The sequence below is a fragment of the Mirounga angustirostris genome, unplaced genomic scaffold, assembly GCF_029215605.1.
Source record: "Mirounga angustirostris isolate CCGP_5_RB_7025 unplaced genomic scaffold, mMirAng1.0.hap1 SCAF_10, whole genome shotgun sequence".
NCBI classification, from domain to species: Eukaryota; Metazoa; Chordata; class Mammalia; order Carnivora; family Phocidae; genus Mirounga; species Mirounga angustirostris.
Genome location: NW_026991718.1, coordinates 30,675,895 through 30,691,240, shown reverse-complemented (window position 1 = coordinate 30,691,240; position 15,346 = coordinate 30,675,895). Strand labels below are relative to the sequence as shown.

The 15,346-nt window shown below is 47.1% G+C and overlaps 1 long non-coding RNA gene across 1 annotated transcript in view; it reads left to right on the top strand.

Moving 5' to 3' along the window:
* LOC135361730 (uncharacterized) overlaps window positions 1–15,346 on the top strand; it is a 51,412-nt gene that overhangs the window by 13,318 nt on the left and 22,748 nt on the right. The window contains exon 3 of the long non-coding RNA XR_010405527.1: window positions 140–263. This is a non-coding gene — a long non-coding RNA (uncharacterized LOC135361730). The remainder of the gene's footprint in view (window positions 1–139; window positions 264–15,346) is intronic.

The following is a 15,346-nucleotide window of genomic DNA, read 5'->3' as shown; positions in this document are numbered from 1 at the left end:
CTGAGTCAAGTTACACCAGCGTGAAGGGGCCCTCTCTCTTGGGCATACTGCCCGTCACCTGGGGAACTACGTCCAGGCCCCACCCCATCCCACAACCAGGATCTCTGGGGGTAAGGTTGGTCATTTTTTTTCTTTAAAGCTCCCTAGGTAATTCTCCTGTGGAGCCAAGCTTGAGATCTCCTGGCGAGGCCAAGAGGAGGAACCTGAGAATCAGGAGCCCTGAAGCCAAAACCACCACTGAGTCATCCTGCGATCTTGGGCAAGTCAGTGATTTCTCTGGCCTCGTTTTCTCATCTGCAAATTGGGAATTCAGAAGTGGAGGGTTTGTTCCTAAGACCCATTCCACAGGACTGACCCTGTTTGAAACATCACGAGGCATTCCCGGGTTCGGGTGGGTAGTGGGCACCTGGCTTGGGTCTGCTCTTTTCCTGACAGGTAGGGGGGAAGAGCCACCCATCGCTCAGGCTTTCCTGTTCTTCCCACCGCCACATGTCCTTCTGCCCTCCCTTTTGCGCTGTCACCAGCCTCAGGAGGCAGCGGGCGGGCTCCCTGCCCATTTCAGGCTGCTGAGCTGGAGAGGGATCTTGGGAGCCATGGGCTGGGGCTGCTTTCATGTCTCTGGAGATGATCTCTTTCAAGAATGAAGGCGCTATGCCCTTTGCATTTTCTTGTCAAAATCTCATGCTGCATTTTTGAGAGTACATGTAGGAATATATAATTAATGGTGAAAAATAAACATAAATGCTGTTTCCCTGGTACTTAGCTGAGTGCTCTGGAGGAGCGGGACTCTGGGTGGGGAAGTTCACTGCTCTGAAATTCGGGCTTCTCTGCTGGGAGATGTGGAGATTCTCCAACAGTTAGTCCCTGAGAACAGGAGCAGCCTCTTGTGGTCCCTGCGTACAGTTTCTACCATCGGCAATCCAGTGTGTCCTGGTCACAGATGAGACTCTGTCTTATGGTAATGAGCAAAGACAGAGCCCACGATGCCTCCATTTTCTTAGAAGTAAATCATGTCAGCCTGTCCCCGCAGTCGATACGAATTTGATGTCTTGCAAATAAAAGCAGCTCTAACTTGAGCAGACACAATCCATTCTCCAGCCATCTGTTGTGTCCCGGTTTCCATATAGGGATAACGGAAAGACAGGGCTTTCTTGAAAGCGTGGCACTTTGGGTGCAGAGGAAAACACACTGCCTTTCAAGGATATTAAACTGGATCTCTTGGGTTACATACCGTGAAATCAGCCTTGGGTCCGTAGCCCCCCAGATCGCTAAGTTTTCCCATTTTGACTATTTTGAATTCTCCATGATGCTTAGGGAGAGGGAATAAAACCACTTTTCCTTTCCCAGTTGTCTGCCACTTTTAAGGATGATCAATTCCTAACCCTGCTTGTGCATTAAAATCCTTTGGGGAGCTTTGGAAATGTACCGATGCCAGGACTGACCCTGTCCTTCCAAGATTTGGATGTGATTGGTCTAGGGGTGAGCTCCAGGTTCCTAGAACTTTGAAGAGTTCCCCAGGTGACTCTAATATGCAGCCAAGATGAGAACCACTGGATTAAGTATCGTGGAGCTTGGTCTGCCTTTATTCTACGAAAATAATTCACAGAGGTTGAGTATGCTCTTATGAAATTTTTTCCCCCAAATGCAATATTTATTTCACCGTGGAGGGTAGCCACTGTGTGTCGTATGGTTCTTCCTTATACTTTGGAGTTGATCTCTCTTCATCCCTTCAGTCTCCAAAACCTGCTTCTGTCCTATTCATTCATTCATCTGTCCCAGACTTACTGTGCACCCCCTTTGTGTGACAGGGTCTTCGCTTGCATGTTTCTTTACTAGTCTCCTTTTTGGTACAGACCCTGTCTTGTCTTGCCCAGGCAACAGCTGTAGACTGTTGTGTGCCCCCCAAAATACCAGGGAAAGATAAAAATGCAGATTCCTAGGTGTTTCCATTGAATTCGAATGTAGCTCTAGAACACAGCTAAAATGATGCTTATTTGGTTTTTGTTTTAATTTGTTTGTTTGTTTGTTTTATTTATTCATGAGAGTCAGAGAGAGAGATAGAGAGAGGCAGCGGCAGAGGGAGAAGCAGGCTTCCCGCCTAGCAAGGAGCCCAATGCGGGACTCGATCCCAGGACCCTGGGATTGTGACCTGAGCCGAAGGCAGACGCTTAACCATCTGAGCCACCCAGGCGTCCCGATGCTTATTTGTTTTAAATAAGTTCTGAGACAGGCAGGGCATTTACTACGCTCCAACAGAGGCTGCTCTGGTTTGTCTTCCGTAGGGCTGCTAGAGTGATCTTTCTAAAATATAATTCTATCTCACTCCCTAGCTTAAGATACCATGTTTTCCCAAGGGCTACAAAATGGAGCCATATTCCTCAGCTAACAGGAAAGGCCTGTCATGATCGGCTCTGCCCCACTTTTTGGGTTGTGCTCCTGCCTCTTCACTTCTCCAGGAACTCATGTTTCTGTTCTGCTGAATACTCACTGTTCCCTAAACACCCACCTCTGTGCCCGGAAACTTGTCTGTTCTAGTCCTTCACTTTTAAACCAGACCAACCCACCAAGTGGCTGCAGGAGCCTGGGTCTCTTCTCCCTCTCTGCTCTCCCTCTGTTCTATCAGCTTCTGACCCTCTGACTCTGTTGTCAGCTGACCTGGGCTTGGTCGGCGATGGCCTCCTGGCTCTCTACAGGTCTTGGCCCGCACTCCTTTCTGCCTCTCCCCTCTCCTTGTTGAGCTTGACTGTGAGGTTTATGGCCAGCTTGTCTGGCCCAGGCCCCAGAGGGGCCCATTTTGGCTCCTGGTGAGCAGGGATTCAACACATCCGCTTTTCTCTTTCACCGGGAATGCCCTCTCCTCACTTCTTGGCCAGAAGAGCTTCTCAAGACTTCCGCTTCAAAGTCACATCCTCATAGATATCCTTTCTAGTGTTCCCAGAAAGAATGAGCTGCTTCTTTCTCTGGGCTCTCCTGGGACTCCATGCACACTTGGAACTACCCTTATCGTGTTGTTGCCAATCTACGACTCCTTAAGGCCAGGAACTTATCTTAACAGACCTGCTGCTGGGCCAGGTGTTCAGTGAGTGTTGCTTCAATGTCTGTGCAACAAACAAAGGCTTTCTGACTTCTCCTCTGCCTCAGGTTCACACCCTGGGTTCCATGTGCTGGTTACCGAGGGGCTGCTGACCACACATTGCACATCAGTAACAGCAAAGGGTAGAAATGTGCACATCCTGGTCAGGCTGCGGGTCCTCCCTTCCTGGGCTGGGTCATTCAGATCTCTTAGGTGAATTTATGGCCTTATTGCTCATGGTTACCTTATTAATTACTTTATATACTGCACACTTTGACATTCTTGCTCCACGTCACCTGACCTAAGAAATCAGTTGCACCTTCTGAGATTTGGACCCTGAGTGGTATTCCCAGATGATAATTACCACGAGTCCCTCTGCAAACTTGTTAATAATTATAAGCAGGGAGAAGTTTAGCAGTGCTTCATATATGTATTGTTAAAACCCAATACATAATCCTTACAGATGAATAATGCAACCCTTATTCCCACAGTTAATTTCAGCTTTTTTTGTTTTATTACTCATCTCACTAGAGGCTGACCTATGAAAGCGGAGAAATCTGTGTTAGGACAGATTATATCTTATCTGAGGGTTGTTTTTTTTGCTGGCTGTGCTGGGAAAAGCTCACTATAGGAGTTTTTCTGTGCCCTGGTCCCACAGCATGGCTTCTAAGGACTGTGCTGCATTGTAGTCAGGCTCCAGTGAATTCTGTACCACCGGACAGTCATGAGGGGTGTAAAATGTATGCCCCAGTCTCTATTTGAGATGCAATACAAACATGAGAAAAACACAGATGATGATTAGCATTTTCTGGTACCAGAAAATGACTTGATATTTAGGGGACAAGGACTAACTGTGGCTTAGAAATTGGGATATTCTCCATTTTCTGAAAGTAACCATAACAATTCCATATAGAAAGAATTTTAATGGTACCTTTTACTTTTATAGGCATTGTCTCATTTATTCTCTACAGCTAGGTTTTATAAACTCTGTTTGTAGGCAAGGAAAACAAATTTGAGCGTTTTGGCCAAAATCACAAGAAACGGGGACTTTGTAAGTAGGTTTCCAACTTTAAAATCTGGTATACACAATGCTGGATTCTCTTTCTGGTGGAGCAGCTGAAGTGACAATGGAATTGTTATGGCCAAGGTCATAGGTTATATGCCCAACTGGTTCACTTAGTTACATGGAGGAAGGGACTGTGTGTTTCATCATCCCTTCCAGTACACATAGTTTCAAAAATAAGTCGACATTTCAGGCAGTCGAACTTTATTGAATGTCTCATTCATGCCAAGCTCTGTGCTTGGTTCCAGAAATGCACTCTTGCCCTCAAGAAACTCAGAATTTAATAGCAAAGACAAATAAGTAAATACAGTGTGATAAGGACTTGAATAGAGCCAGGTGAAGCATATCTAATACAGAATGGGGGTGGGGTTGGCAAGAGTCTCCAGGAATCTCCTGATCATACAAATCTTGGAAACTAGTTAGCTAGGCTAGTTGGAGGTAGCCAGGGGAAAGGTATGGCGGGCAGAGGGGACAGCTTGTGCAGACATGCATTGTAGTGAAAGAGCATGGCATATCCGAGCAATTGCAAATGTTCTAGCATAGTGAGAGCTTGGCATAGACAAGTTGAGGTGGGAGAGGTAGGCGGGATCCAAACAGAGAGTGGGCTTGGGGGCCCATGATAAAGAGTTCAACTTTGTCTTGACTGTTTTAATGATCCGTGAAGGATTTTAAATTCATATGGGGGTGTATATTTCATAAAGTCCCCTTGGGAAATCATATGGAAGAGGAAGAGTTGGGGAGCAAGCCTGGTTACAGAGCCCTGGATGCCCCAGGCTTAGGCAGCAGTGGGGAATGGGAAGACATTACAAAGGGACATCACTGAAGACCAAGTCTATCCAGCACCATGAAAAGCCTTCTGTGTTCCATGCTAGGTGCTCTTCATGCATTATCTCCAAGCATCGTCATACCAACACCAGGAGGTTGTTATCAACTATCTTCATTTATAGATGGTAAAACTGAGGCTGCATGTCACATGGCTATCAGTGTTGGAGCAGGCGTTTGAATTCAGCCCTTAATTAACTCCAGAAACTATGAGCTTAACTTCTCCATCATATTGCCTTTTGTTGAGGATCGGCCTCATTCAGAATACAGAACAAGGTCTTTGTCTAAGACACAGGAACTCTGCGGACTGGGAAGCTCATTTGTTTTTCTCCATTATACAGTGATAGAAAAGGGATCCTCTGTATTACAAGGCAATAATTGGTAAGGATTCCACAAGTGGCTTATCTAAGACAGACTGCAGCCTTTATCTTTTGACATAGCTGGGATGCAACAGGAGAATTCTTGTTTTGTTAAATGGGGTTGGGGTTGGTAGGGCTCAGGAACAAGACAGGGTGATAACCCCTACTTAGTCTGATTAATTATGGGAGTTTCCTTCTTTGGGGGCTGCCATGTCTTGCCATGCCATGCCATGCCCTCACCTGCATCAAAGGGTGGCGGGGGAGGCAGCCACATTACAGAGTGGATCAATGAGCTCCTTCTGAAGATTTAGGATGGCAGACTAGAAGGGAGCAGGTGGAAGGCCTCCTTCCAGTGGATGAAGCTGCAAAATGAAAGTCAGCGTAGGCAGCTACACGTAAGGGCACAAACAGGTGCACGTGGTCTCCCTTAGCAAGAGCACATGTTTATACCATGTCTGCAGCTGCTTTTCAAACAGTGGATCTGCCTTAGTGTGGCTTCTTAGTCTATATAGCCTGACTGGCTACTTCTGGTTCTCTGTGTTATAGTTGGATATCTGAACAAGATGGGATTCTAGGAAAGGTCCAGTAAGTGCTCTTTCTGTAGTCACAGCTGACTCATCTTCCATTGTTGTCCAACCCTCCATGTGGGAAACTAGAACCTGCTCAGTGGAGGGGCTCACCTGTGCTCACCTGCTGGGGTGTGGTCACAGGGGAGCTTCGAGGTTAGTGCATGCCCAGTGCTTATAGTCAAAAGCAAGGAAAAAATTAGATCATGTTCTCCAGGGGCCCAAGAACAAGGCACAAAGCCTGAAGTGTCTTTGGCCTTTGGCTAGATACCAAAATTGAGCAAGGGGTCAGAGCCAGATAGAAAACAAAGGCAGGCAATCTAAGTAGGTGGCTAGGAGTGGGACCAGTGTGTCCGACTCCCTTTTATGGGTCTCTGACTTGTGTGTGTAAGTCTATTTAGATTAAAACACTGGTTATAGACAGACAATTCTAACAACCACTCAAGGATTAGGTGACCTGATATACAGTGAACCATGGTCTTAGGGGAGGACCTGGTGTGTCTGCACGGAGGAGGCAGGTTAAGCAGGATCCTTAGCCCCAGGAAACCCTCTCCTTCCCTTTACTTGGCCTTGGAAGCCACCCAGCCATGAAATGGAGCACAACAGAATAGTGTTCCATTCTGTCAATTTGTGTTAAAGTGACGGGGAATTTCATACAACATCTTTATTTACCCAAACATTTGGCTAGTGTGGGTGAAGATAACAAGATAACAAGCATTATCTGGGCTCTCTGCAAAGGCTCACCATGACATAAATAGACACAGTTGCCTAAAAGCATGATTTTTGTTCTAATAGCTGTCTGGCACTCACTAATCAAGCCAGTTGAATAAAATAATGCCTCTCTGTGACACTCACTTTAACAAGCATGATGTCTGCGTGTCTGTGTCTTCTCGCAGTCAAAGAGTTGTTTGTGTTCTGTGTTTTTTTTTCTTGCTGTGAGCAAATAAAGTACAGAAATGGTTGTTGAACCAACAAACCCAGGGGCTCTGTGCTGCTTTCTTGTGGGGAAGGAGGCAGCAGGTTGACTCAAACAGTGATGGGAATCACCTGGGGGTCTAGAGAAATGGGGTTGACCATCAAGGGAAGGTCAAAGTGAGCTAGTGGGAGGTGGGTGAGGATCTCGCTCAGTGAGTCCTCACTTCCTCTGTGGGAAGCAGACCCCTGAAGTTCAAAGCCCAGCTCCTTTTGTTTTACCCTTGACTATCAAGATAGTTTTTTTTATAACTCAAATCAGAGGGAAGGAAGGCAAGGTTTTTGCAATGCCTGGAAATTGAAAGACACCCTTTGTTTTATGGTTGGGAACAGTGGAGAACACAACAGAGACATGGCCAATTCCTCTGACAGCCATAGAGACACAGTGGCTCTTCAATGCTTCAACAGAAACCCACTCTCTTTCCTCCAAAAGCCAGACGTGGCACAGGTAGCAAGGAACATCACTGGATCTCCTCAAAGTCTTTCCCCTACTTGCAACAGTGCCACCCGACTGACTACTGGGCCCATCTCTCCACCCATCAGATGACACCATGAGCTTGATTAGAATTATTTGGGGATCCTCATCCACTACAAGACAAAGTCCACACTTTTAAGCTGGTGTACGCTTAGCTTACATCCTGATTTAGCCCTACCTGCCTCTTAGCTTCAGGTCTCTGCTCCCAACCCTAGGTGGTACCCAGATCACAGAAGGCTCTTGCCGCATACGCCTATGTGCATGCTGTCCCTTATCTGGATTGCTTCTCAGTCCAATTGGCTGAGGTCCTCTCATCCATTATGACCCAACTCAGAGGGCAGGGCTCTTGGGTGGTGAAGTCAGTTAAGCCTCTTTGTTTTGGCTCAGGTTGTGATCTCAGGGTCGTGGAATCGAGCCCCGCGTCTGGCTCTGCACTCAGCATGGAGTCTGCTTGGGATTCTCTCTCCCTTCTCTCTCTGCCCCTCCCCCCACTCTCTTTCTCTCTCTCTCTCAAATAAATAAATAAATCTTAAAAAAAAAAAAAGACAACTCAGAGGGTGCCACTGAGAGGCTTTCCCTGATTCTCCTGATCCTTTGCCCAGGGAGACCACTCTCCTCTAGGTTTCACCTTGCCCGTACACAGTCCTTTATTATCTCACGTGTCACTTGAGTGTCCCCAACTAATCTTCACACTTCACCCTCGGTTGTGTGTACAAATGAGGTCACCTTAATACTGAAAGTCAAATCCGACTGGCTGTTCATCTCCACCAGGATGGTGGCAGGCCCTCAAGTCCCCTTTCTGGGTCCTCTCCCATCTAGTCTTTTTGTCAGTGGATCTTTGGGTGAGGTCTCAGGCATGGGACTTTGTTGCTCTGGGCCACTGCTCATTGGGCAGTGACTCCCCCTGAGTTCTGGGGGATGCTGCATCTACCCTGGCCCCAGGAGATGCTGGTGTCTGGGTACCATGCCAGCTCAAAGGTTGGTCACAGACCTGTCCTTAATCCTACCCCACTGAAGGCTCTGGGAAAATAGAGAACCCTCTGCCTGGCATCTAGACACCTCTATTTTCCCAGAGCATAGCAGGCAGTGTTTTCATAAAACACAACATGAATGGTGCCTCCCAGACTGTCCAATAAGCTAGCCATGAATGTACCTACTTCCCAGGCTTCTTGGGATACAGGCTCTGAAGGGCAAGGCCAGGAAGGCTACAAAGTTCCTGCCTCTCCCCTGTTCGAGGGCCTCCTTCCAAGATCTCACTGAATATTCTAGCTTTTGCCTCTTCCCTACATGCTTGGCAATGGCATGAGCCTACCCCTTACCCTCAGATTGGGGTGCCCTCCGGGGCCTAGTAATTGAGTACATAGACAGTCCCTGTGCAACTTCTGAGACACAATTTATGTGTCTGTCTCCGCTACTAGACTGTGTGCTGCCTGAGGGTAGCACCTGGGTCTTAGACATCTTGATACCCTTGGCCCCCAGCCACTGTTGGTAATGGGTGAGTGAAAAGCATGAGCTCTAGAAGGCATCAGTGGGTGATATCTGAAAACTTGCCAGCTCTCTATGTCTTGGTCTTCTTCCAGCTCCCCATGACTCCCCTGAGACCCTTGCCATGACCCCCTCCAATCCATCCCACCACCTCCTCACCTGAGCCAAAGCATGACTTAGTCCCGTGCTTCTCACCGTTGGTTACACGTCAGAATCACCTGGGGAGACTGAGAACGATACTGATACCCAGACCCCACTCCAGACCAGTCAAATCCAGCATGCAGCTGGGGTCAAGAACCTCCACTACCAGACTACCAGAAAGTTTCTTGGTGATGTTTTAAGAGCTGGTGGTATGTTCCAAAGCATCACGCCGTGTTCAGGGCACTCAGCATCCACAGTCCACGTGGACAGTCCAGAAGAGAGTTAAAAAAAAAAAAAAAAGGCAGAAAGAGAATAAAAAAACTCTGCTCTGGATAAGAGCCCTGTTGTAATACACTGGGCAGCTGTCCTGGGAAGCTCCTGTGAGGTACCAGAGGGACTTCTGCCCTGGGACTTTGGACCTGAAATCCACGTTTGCCCAGTCTTCGTGGACCTTTCAATCACTGAGCTCTAGCGTGTGACTGGTGAACTCAGTCCCCAGTGGCTACTGCACAGCAGCATCCTTGGGCACTTAGCCCTCAGTGAAGCCCAGGCTGGCCACCATCCTTGTCAGACCCAGGTGACCTCTGCTTTAATTGGCATTGGTGTCCCACCAGGAGGCGGAGCTGAGGTTGCCCGCTGATGACTCGTGGCCTTGCACCCACTTTGGGGGCAGCCGGGTCATTGCATAATCATTAGGGCAACGTGGCCATCCCTGGGGCTGGGCCCACTGGCTTCTGAACACGTGAAGCCACTTAATTGTGACTTTTCAGCTGCCACTGTGGCTGTGAGCCCCCTGGAGCTGTTTCTGCTTGGAAATGTACTCATTCACCCTGTTATCATGGTTGTCTTTCCCTCGACTTCCTTCTCTCAGGAGTCAGAGACTTCATTAGAAAAGCTTAACCTTTTTTTTGGTCAAAACTTGTGGTCATTTTAATGGGAACTGCTGAATTGGTTCTTTCCAATTTCCAAAAAAACAGATACCTCTTATTTCTCAGGATCATAGAATGTCAGAGGTGGAGTTAGAGCTCACCTGTCACAGAGGTTCTCAAGCGGGGCCACACGTTTGAACCGCCTGGAGGTTTTAAAAGGCACTCGGGGCTGAGCCTGACTAGTCAGACAGTACCTCCCAGGGGGGGCTCAGGCACCTGTGTTTTTAAAGCCCCCTTGTGATGCTCATATGCAGTCAGGGTTGAGAACCATTCGCTAATTAAAATTCCTTTATTTTTCATTTGAGAACATTAGGACTGAGGTGTTTGGAGGCAGTTCTGAGCTGTTAGCCCTGTGTGGATGTCCAGTGTGTCCAGTGAGCCAGAGTTATAAACAGCCCTCGGGAAAGTTCTGCTCTTTTCTGCCAAGCAGATCTCTCTGGACCATTCGCCAGCTCTCCCATTTCTTTCTCCTCACCAACTTTATATTTCTAAGTCAGAAGTCTTAGAAGTTCCAGAATCTCTTTTCTTTCTAAACCCCAGACTCCTCAGGTACAGGTTCCATAGGTGAGCTAGAGCAGAGGGTGCCTGGCCCAGGACTGCCCAGCAAGTGGCTGTGTCCCGGGTCCCATTTGCTGTCCCCACGCGGCAGCTGCTGAACGGGAGCCCACACCAGCGGGCTGCCCCAGGTGGACCGTTCCTATTTATTTAGTCCTTTTGCAAAGCTGGAGGTTGGGACATTGAAAACTGTATCAGTTGTAACGAGGAAGGCTCGAATTGTGGGGGGTTTGTCAGCCCCGTTTATTCTGTAGGTGCTAAATCATCTTGGTGACACCACAGGGGGTGGAGTGGTGGATGGGGAGGAGGTAACTAGGCTGTGGCTGGGGTGAGGCAAGCAAAGGGCCCCCAGGGACAACACTGAGGGCAGTGTTCATTCTCAAGTAGTGCAAGGGCCTCCTTCAATTGTGCGCCGTAGGCACCTGTCTTGCCTCACCCTAGACTTGGCTCTGAGGCAGGAACAGTGAGGGCAGGGGAAGAGGAAAATTCTATCCTAGCTGAAGAGCTAAATCTGGAATGTATTGCACGTTAAATATAGTTGGAATGCTAATATGTTGGTCCTAGCCTGCCTTAGGTGCAGAGTCCAGCTCAAAGATCAGTGCCTTCCCAAGTAGAGAAGGCCAGGGGGTATAGCTCAGGGGTAGAGCATTTGACTGCAAGTAGAGAAGGCCAGAGCTGGGAGGGCCCTGAGGCTGCCAGGCGCCGGCTCACCAGCCCCATGCAGCCTCCAGGCCACAGGGGCCCCTGGAGAGGCAAAGAAAAGAGACACCTCAGAAGCAGCAAGTCTGAATATTTGTTACTTTCGTTCCTTTGACTTGAGAAATAACTTTCAGAAATAAGCCCGGATCTGGAGGCTTTGCACTCCTGCCAGAGTGCAGTGCACGCAGTGTAACTTCAGGGCGCGGGGAAGTCTCTCCTCTCAGGCACAGAAACGCTCGACCTCTCGGTCCTCTCTGGTCCCAGAGTCCGTGGTTGGAGCCGTCTACCCTGTGTCCAACGTGAGCTGCAAACTCCTCGGGCAGTTAGCACACGGAGCCCTGTCGGCCATTTCTGAGAGCTGGAATGCCTGTCCTACCCCTGTCCGCTGTGGAACAAAGACACATCCCTCCAGGCACATCGGGGACCCCACCGGTTCTGAGATACATGCCGAGACCTCTCTCAGCTAGAGAGGATGCTCTTTTTACTGTCTGCATTTGATTAACTAATTATCCTGTGACATTTCCTGGGTCTTGTTGAATGTATTAGTGCTCAGCGTGGGATCCTGGAACAGACAAAAGGACATTCGTGGAGAAACTGGTGAAATCTGGGGCGCCTGGGTGGCTCAGTTGGTTAAGCGACTGCCTTCGGTTCAGGTCATGATCCTGGAGTCCCTGGATCGAGTCCCGCATCGGGCTCCCTGCTCAGCGGGGGGTCTGCTTCTCCCTCTGACCCTCCCCCCTCTCATGTACTCTCTCATTCTTGCTCTCTCAAATAAATAAAATCTTTAAAAAAAAAAAAAAAAGAAAGAAATACAGAACCTCGGGGTGCCTGGGTGGCTCAGTCGGTTAAGCGTCTGCCTTCAGCTCAGGTCATGATCCTGGAGTCCTGGGATCGAGTCCCGCATCAGGCTCCCTGCTCGGCAGGGAGTCTGCTTCTCCCTCTGCCCTCTTCCCTCTCGTGCTCTCTCTCTCTCATTCTCTCTCTCAAATAAATAAAATCTTTTTAAAAAAAAGAAAAGAAACTGGTGAAATCTGAATAAAGTCCGTAGTTATCACGATAAGGTAGCAATGTCGATATCTTAGTTTGGGCAGAGGCACCCTGGCTAGGTAAGATGTTAACATTCGGGGAAGCTGGGCAAGGATTGTACAGGAATTCTTTGTGCTAGCTCTGCCAATGTTCTGTAGATCTAAAATTACTCTGAAATCCAAGAATTGTTTTAAAAACTGCGTTCGATGTTTTATGCTGTAGTACAGTGGAAAGGCTGAGGCTTTAGAATGAGAATCTCGACCCAACCACTCAGGAGCTGAGAGCTTTTGGCCAAGTAAATTACTTTGCATCTGTTTGGCCATGAAAGGGAGCTATTACCTATGTGGTCAGGATTGGACCTGTCCACTGAAACTGGTCCTCCTCCTCTTGCACAGTTATAGAATCTGGCTGCCCACCTTCGCAGTTTATTATGGTCGGGTAGCTGTTCTGCCTGCAGCCAAATACCTGATCAGATTCTGGAAGCCAGTGATGGAGCTGGCTAATGCTGGTCATGCAACCTGAACTAGGGGATCACACATCAGTGGGGCTGCAGGGCCGTTTGGGTAAGAGGGGCAGTGACTATGGCATTCCATAGTCAAATCACCCGGGAGCTATAAAGAGGAAACCCAGATGCCTAGGCCACACCCCAGACCAGTAAAATCAGAAGCTCTGAGGGTAGGACCTGGGCATTCATATTTTTTCAAGCTCTCCAGGCGACCCCAACGCACACCAGAATTGAGAACTAGTGAACTAAGATGGTCTCTAAAATTCTTTCCACTCTTGAGCTTCTGGATGGTGCACAAACCATGTTTTTGGACTTTAAAATGTGTTTCCCATGTCGATCAATAATGGGTGTGTTTGGGATGCAGAACACTCTGAATGAAGTCTGGAATCTCACACCGAAGGGCTGACCTAAGAAGATTTGGAAAGTTGTTAAATTTCCTCATTCAGACCCCCTTCTAACCCTGCTCTCCCCTCTTCTCAGTGTCTAGAACCAGTATGACTTTTCCAATGGATAGAATTCTCTGAACGCTTGCTTTTCTGGGTCAGGAAAGTAAGCGGGCTTTGGGGAGGCTATAGAGAGAAAGGAGAATTTGTGGAGTCAAGAAAGAACTTTTGCCGGGACAAATGTTTAGAAAAAGTACTCATATGAGTCGTATGTGTCCATACTAGTTAGAAAATATAGAAAAGTGCAAAGAATAACATTTAAATCATATCAATTTCAGAGATACAGACCATTAACATTTTGGTATATTTAATTCCCCTTTTTTATTTACATAAAAGTGGGGTAATGGTGATTATAAAATTTTGTATCCTACCTTGCCACTTAATGTTTTGTGCTAAATATTATTGAAATCCTGATTTGAGTGGCTACATAATATTTTATCAAGTGGTTGTTTCTTCTTTTATTTAACTGTTTTTTATAAGTGCCATTAAATATTTTTCCTTTTTAAATTTCCTTTTATAAATTTATTTTTTTAAATGGATATCTTTGGCTCAAATGCTTGTAAGATCTCCTGTGGGATGTGTGTGGGGGGGGGGCGGGGGCTGAGATTTCTTCAGAGAACTGAGGGCTGGTTTCCTTGCACAGCAAAAATCTGCTCATGCATATTGTTTGGGAAAGTCTTATTTGTTTTCTTAGAGAGGTCTGGAGGCCCTAACAAATACTTATGGCTTCCTTCTATTCATCTCCTATGTTTTGGTCCGAAGATTTCATAACTCCATCCCCACCCTAGCTGTTCCCTGGGGCATAAGGGAAAAAGAAAAAATATTTTTTAAAGGGCAGGGATTGTAGCCTGTTGGCATGTTCCCCAACAAAGCATTGTGTACACTTAAGGCTCTTTATAAATAAATGACACAAATACAGATCTTGTGGGGGACGGCTCTTGCCTGCTGTTTTTCTGGGGCCCAATGGAACTATTTTATTCAAGTGTTTATGAATCAAGGCTGGTTTGTGCTTGGAGTTAGGACCTCAAGTAGAGATATGGTTGAGTGTTTGAATTAGACCAGGTTGAGACAAGTAGGTATTGATTTTCACACATGACCTGGTTTTGGAATTTGAGGAAGAAGTGATGAAAGATGAAAGGGAGAAGGAGAACAAAGGAAAGGAGGAGTTGAGGTTGCAAGGGCCCTAAAAACAAAAACAAAAACAAAAACAAAAAAACCAGGGCTTGGTTTCCTGTGCATCTCATTCCCCGGGGATCCTGTTAAAGTGCAGGCTCTGACTCAGTCGATCTGGGGTGGGGCCTGGGCCTCTGCATTTCTTCTTTATGAAGGGATGTTCACCACAATATATGGCGTCTAGCAAGTCTGGAGGAAGACGGTTGTTTTCCCTAGAACGCAGTTACTGTGTCACTGTGGTAAATAGGAATAGTCAGACTTGCAGTCAGTGAAGGTCTTCAAAACCCTCTTTGGATGAGACTAATCCCCGAAGGCTGCTTAACCTCCCTATAAATGAGAACTTTACGAGGCTTATTGCCCAAATGTTTGATTATCCTGCCTGAAAACAGTGATTTGGGTGTGAGTCACTGACCACACATCGTAATGCGTGACACCATCCCTCCAAACCCACTCGGGACCAGCAAACCGTGATTAAGCTGACAGAGCTGAAACAGTCCTTTCCAGCCCTAACTATGCATTTAACTCACGAAAACCCAAAGCTGTTTTGGCGGTAACCTCATTAGACTGTTTCATGGTGTGTCCATTAAAAAAACAACACAAACCACAATATTATTCAAAGGTTGGCTTATATACCATTCTATCAAATGGGACTTCCTATTAACTGGTATTTGCACAAAGTTATGGTGTAAGGGTAAATGATGTTTATAATGATGCGCCCAAAGCACTTACTGAAATGCCTTCTAAATCATCAAAGAAAGATGTGAGTTTTGCTTAACACTTTCTGGTGTTAAATACATTTGAAGTTTATTCCTGGGGAATTGGTCAGGTACACCTAATGATCCCTTATATTGGCAGATCAATTCACAGGTTATCCAGTATTTTATTTTTTAAAAAGATTTTATTTATTTGAGAGAGAGAGAGCACAAGCAGGAGGAGCAGCAGAGGGGGTGGGGGAGAATCAGACTCCTTGCTGAGCAGGGAGCCCAACGTGGGGCTCAATACCAGCACCCTGGGATCATGACCTGAGCCGAAGGCAGATGCTTAACCAACTAAGCCACCC